Here is a 6,000-nt window from a genome sequence, read left to right on the forward strand (position 1 = left end):
CTTAGGCCATGGACAAGATGCAGTAGCAGAGACAAATTTCAGAGCAAGTACTGTAAGTCCAGTGGGCTGTTGGCAGCGTTCCCCATGCCAACAACCAGCAAGCAAGCGGGTGAGACTCTGCTTCATGCATGCAGCCACGTGGTGGGGATTAGCTACCCTTCAGGTCACAGCTTTGGCCTACAGTGACTTCCCTTTCCCGTATCATTTTTATTTCCCATTTCCCCCTTTTTCTGCCGTGACTTTTAAGCGTTGTTCTTGGTTGGATAATGCAAAGATTCCTTCTCTGTTGGTTTTGGTTGTTTGTTTGTTTTGTTTTTAATGCAGTTTAAAGATTTTCTTTTCCCTCTACCACTTCTTTTACTTAAGGACTGCTAAATGATCTACAGTGAAGCTGAGATCTGGATGGTGGCGATGGCTTCTAGAGACTCTGTGAAACTGGCAGAGATGTTGCCAGAACCAGCTGCTCACTACCATGTGGTAACACGTTTAATGGCTTTCCAGTTTCTGAAGCTGTAATTCAGTTATGATTGCAGCTACAAGACCCTCCTTACGGCCCCCCTCTGCCCCTGATACAGCAACAACACTAACACAGACCATACATGTCCGCAAGGTGAGAAACACCTGCAGTGGTGCCTGTGCTATCTTGCAAGCTGCCCACAGACCCAGGGAGAGGTGCTTGGCTTTTTGGGCAGCTTTTTATTTCTCTTCTCTGAGGAGAAGGCTGAAGTCCACGTGGAAGCTATTAAAAAGTTTGCCTGTCTGCCACAGCAGCTGGTACTTTGAAGATGATGGTTCTTTTAAAAAAATAACAAAAAGTGACCATAAAAGGATCAGTAACCCTACAAGACACTGAGCTGTTCGGGATGCCAGGAGCAAAGGATGGAGAGCTGCCTACGTTCGCCTCCTACATGCTCTGCAATCCCTGCCTGGGGCCAGGCTGGACACTCAAATCCTGCTTTTATAGAAGGTGTGAGAATTTGGATTGTTTGGGGTTTCTTTCTGAAACTGCTCCCCAAAGGTCTAAGGTGTCTGAAAAATAGGACTTCAGACTACCCTCTGCAACCTTTCCTGCCAAGAGAGAAAATTAAGCTCTTTAGTTTTGTTTAAATGGAGACAATTGTTGTGGTTTTGGTTTACATCTTAAGATTGTATATTTTACAATAGCCTATTTCTACAAAATTAAATGAAAACATATTGAAACATCATCATTTGGAAAGAGGAAGATCCCTTAGCAGTTTGGTTGGCTGCAACTGGAGTACAGGAACTTTTGCCCCTCAAGTCATTTTTACCCTGACCCAGGGTAACTGGAAACATTGAAGCTGAGCTGTCAGATGGCAAAGCAGCCCCATTCCAGTTTTCCAAACAAACCTAGCAGTTATCTTTTCAATGCAGGAATATGGGACAGATTATTTGTCATTATATCCAACAGATGAGGCGCAGAGACTGTTTGACCCGGCCTGTAAGCCTGCTTAAGCACTTAACCCCCACTGATTTCAGTGGAAGTGGTGATTCAGCATCCTTTGAATGCCAGGGCTTGATCTTAGCTAACAGGATGCAGAAAGCTTTCAAGGTTGCAAGGAACTAATCATCTTCTCTGATGAAGGACTGCAGCCAAGGCATAGCTGCAGTATACTACAGCTCTTGTGATGGCCTCTCAAGCAGAAGATGTGGCCAAGGTGAGAGCCTGTGCCATCAGGTCACACTAACGGGAAGTTGTTTAAATAGCAAAAGATGCTGCTGAAAGGGTGAGAAAAGTCGATGGCTTGATAGATTAAATGAGTTTAACACAGAAAAGGAAACCTCTGAGAGCATAAAATGTTGGTGCAAGATGAAATCTGGACACTAAACTACTGATTTATCCTGTTCTGCCAACCATAGACATGAAATGCTGGAAATCAGCACACTGGCTGATCCGCAGCGGTGCTGCATGAGAACATCAGCGGGGAGTGTCATAACTCCCCAGTGCGTATTCCTGGGAGGATAACATAGCGTTTGAGTAGCACTCCAAGTTCCCGTGAATTCAAGCAAATGCTGAAGCTATGGGAAACCATTTGATTTTTTTCTGGCAAGATGAACTCTTGAGCAGATGTGAAAGTAAATATCCTTTTGATGGGGAAAAACCCCCAGCATTTCAGCCAAATTTATATTTTCTTCTGTTAGTCTTTGCTTTTTTTTTTTTTTTTTTTTTTAGAAAAGGCATAAAGAAGGGATTGAAAGTTTAATTTGCAGATTAGAAGTTAAATTTTTGCATGGTTAGGAGGCAAAATGCTCTCAAAGCAAGATACTTGTGAGTTTCACAGTTTTTGCTGATGTTGTTCATAACATTTTGTACCCATATTGTGTCAGTCATGACGCGATATTATTGTGTTTACGGCACTCAGTGCTCAGCCAGGAGGCTAAATCTGAAGTAATCAATGAGTGCCTACTCAGGAAGTTGCCTCCTCTGCATCTTGTCAATGTAAGTGATGTTAACATAAAAAGTGTAATCGAGGGCAATGTATAGACTGTTAATGGAAAGAAAACTTAATTTTTCTGTTAAATTTATTCTAGTGTTTGCTTCTTTTCAAGTGAGCTACTAAACTGACTTGTCATTCTGAACTGGTTTTTTATGTAATGAAAAAAATGCAACAGGAATAACTATAGAGCATGTGAAATGAAAAGAACTCTTTCAAAAAATAGATCAAAGCCAGAATTTAAAATATTTAATGTCGGGACAGGTTTATAGATGTTAACCAGAGAGCATAAAACTGTTAGATTATTCTTTTCTTTTGCTTTCGTACCTCATGTGTGGCTGTGGGAAGGGGACTATTTGTAAGGTGACAAGATCCCCATGAAAACAAGAGTTTTGCAGGATTTGTGTTTCTCAGGGTATGCATTATGCGATGCAACAGTAAGGATTTTCAGCATATGGGCAGAAGGGTGTATGGCACTTTAGGACCGGACTTCCCTCCAGACTGCTATATCCCCATTCAGGGCCTCATCCTCAGAAAGAGTTGCTTTCTTGTAGTGCTTAAACATGACCCGTGTCCTTTCAGTTCCTAATATGCAGTGTTCAGCACTTGAAAATCTGGTTTTGGAGATTTTTAAAAAATTTCCCCCCCCTGTGGTTCTTGTTCTCATAGCTTCTTAATCGTTCTCTTCTGCCTTGGCTTCCTGAAAGGAGCCCATCTGCTCTCTTGCACTGGTTTCAGTCTGCACTGAAACCACAAAACTCAGATTAGGCTCTTCAAAAGCTTTACCAGGCTTAAGGAACTCCTGAAGCAAATCTGGGCCCGTTTTCATGCAAATCCAAATACCTTTTATGGTTTCGTTTCAACTTGACATTTTGATTTTGAGATTTTGTGTTGTTCAGACCCTACGGCTTTATGTGAAACACAAAGGGCGTGAACTTACATGAACTGAAATGGAAAAATATTCAGATGAACTCACTGAAGACTGAAACTATGTTCCCACAACCGTGCTTAATAAACCGCTCTGCTTTTCTCTTAATTACAGAAGCGGCAGCTACTGTTCCACAGCTAGGAGCTGCAGCAAGGCAGAGTTTCCAGTTTATGTATACTGGGTATATTAAATAGGAATTCTGGTAAATCACATATGGTTTATACTTTTCCAACAGGGAAGTCAGTAAATATGGCACCTTCTTCAACTCAGCATGACCTCAGCAGTGAGAAAATAAATGTTTTCCCCTCCCAAGGGTGATGCAGTGTTTCTCATCACAGTTGGTCACTCGCTCTGTCACTTCCAGGGAAACTGCAGCGTGTCCTCTACCTTGGCATCACTGAGAGCAGCGCCAGGTCAGCCCAGCTCCGGTCACGGTGGGGAAGTCCTGGCAGTGCTCTGGCTGAACACTTCCAGCATCAACTTCTGTTGTTTTCCAGCACATGGTGGCTGCGCTGAGCGGCCATATATGGCCCAGCAGAGCCCACTGCTGAATGCCCCACGTGGCCAGGTCTCCACCTCCAACCCCAACAGCCCCTGGACATGTGTTGCTGAAGGCAAGTGGACACACCAAGGCACTTGTGGGTTGGTGCCATCCCTCTCCTCTGCCCTTGCCACCCGCCTTGCCAAGGGCCAGGAGCCCGTGGGGATTGCCCGATGGGGATGGGAACAGGAAGAGAGAGGAGGAGGAGGAGGTGCTCCTTGACTCAGGTACAGGCAGGGCTGCTGATGGGAGAGGGAGCAGCGTGTGCTCCAGGCAAGCTTTAGCAAATAATCAGGGACCTGGCTCTCATGGTAGTAGCCAGTTTGGCCCAGACAGACCCAAATTCGGCTACTCTATGCAAAGAGCAGTACTCCCAGCAAAGCTTCCTTCTCAGCTGCGATGACAGGCTGCACACAATGTTTCCAAATCTGTTTGGGTCTTTCTGAGAGGACAAGCTTGTGTTGCTTCCTAGCCTGAGCGGCTGAACACAGTGCCGGGGAGCTGCGTGAGATGCAGGTCACAGAGGGAGATGCAGCTTGCAGGGCTCTGGTGCCCTGTGCTGTCATAGTGTCTTGTTGGACATCAGAAGCAGCGTCAGGATCTGTGATGCAAATTGCACGTCCCATGTAACCAGTCCCACGACTCAAAAATAGCAAAGTACTGCAAAAGGTTTTAGAAATTACAAATGCTCTTATGCTGTTCCTATTCCTGAGTTTTTCTCTGCAAATCTGAACGGTAGCAACTTTTTTCCACCCCCTTTTAATTCAGCTTGGTACATCCATTGAGGTCTGGGGACTGGCTCTCCAAGGAAGCCCCCATAGATGGGGGGAGCTGGAAGCTCTTGGCACCCCTAACTTCTGTTCTGTCCTTCCGCTGGATCCACCGTGGGACAGGAAAGTCCGTCCTGGGTGCTGCAGTGCACAGCGCTCCTTCCCCACCCACGCTGAAACACAGTGGGTTCTTGAAAGGTTTCTTAATGCCTGAAAAAGTCGTGATATTGTGATGAACCTCTTTTTCTCATTGCCTCAGTGGTCCAGACTTCTTTCCCTGCCAGAAGAGACAAAGCCAGGTGGTCCCTGCAGGAGAGGTAGGAGCAGACGCAGAGCTGTGGGGGGGTGCAAGCTGAGCCTGGGTGGCTGTCCTCACTTCTGGGCCTGGTCCCACCCAGGGACCCTGCTCTGCTTCTGTCCCTCAGGTTTCAAGCACAAGAGGACACAGTAGGCCCCGTTAAATAAAACAACTGATAATGGTGGGCTCTTACTTTTGATTTTTTTAAATTAAAAAAAAAACTCAAACCCTTATTGGCACAGCTGTTCTCAAGCCCCGACAGGGAAACCCCATAGCCTGTGACACTTCCATATACAGACAGATGGTGGTATATGACCTTTTCGCACCATCTTCCCCTTGAGACTTTACTGACTAAAGAGCATGGAAAAACTGCTGTGGAGCCATGGCTGTGAATGACCATGCTCAGCCCCTGGTTTTTGCTTTTTTAAGGAAGCATGTGTGTGGAAGAGAGGTCTGCCGTTTCAAAGGCTGGCTCTGATTTTGGATGTCTCTGTCTATGGAAGAAGCAAGCCAATCCACACCTAGGAAAATGAAGCCTTTTGAAAAGAAGCTTTCAAAACCATCAGTTAAGACCTTTTACATTAATTAAAAGATTAATATAATTGATTTAAAGAGCATGCACATCGTGGCAGCCTATTAGGGACATGCTATCTGCAGTTTACATGTGGTTTACTCACTGCAAATATCATAAGTACAGTAAAGCGAAGAAGGTAGCAAGGTTAGTCATGGGTGGAGTGAGGCAAGTTGTCCTCATTTAGTTATCTTGTGGTAAAAAACACAGCCACTTTATCTCCTTTATGATTTTACTACGGGCTTGCTAACACTCAGTAACTAGCTTGTTTCTATGTTCTCTTTCAATCCTCCCCCACCAACTCCTCCTGCACTAGAGGCTTTGTTTCTGGGAGTTACCTGACTTCCACAATCATTTCTCCGCATTGGTTATTGCTGGTCCTTGTTTCAGAGGTCTTATGGCTGGTAACAGATGCGAGAACTAAGTGATGTTCTGAAGG

This window comes from Phalacrocorax carbo, chromosome 1, assembly GCF_963921805.1.
Source record: "Phalacrocorax carbo chromosome 1, bPhaCar2.1, whole genome shotgun sequence".
NCBI classification, from domain to species: domain Eukaryota; kingdom Metazoa; phylum Chordata; class Aves; order Suliformes; family Phalacrocoracidae; genus Phalacrocorax; species Phalacrocorax carbo.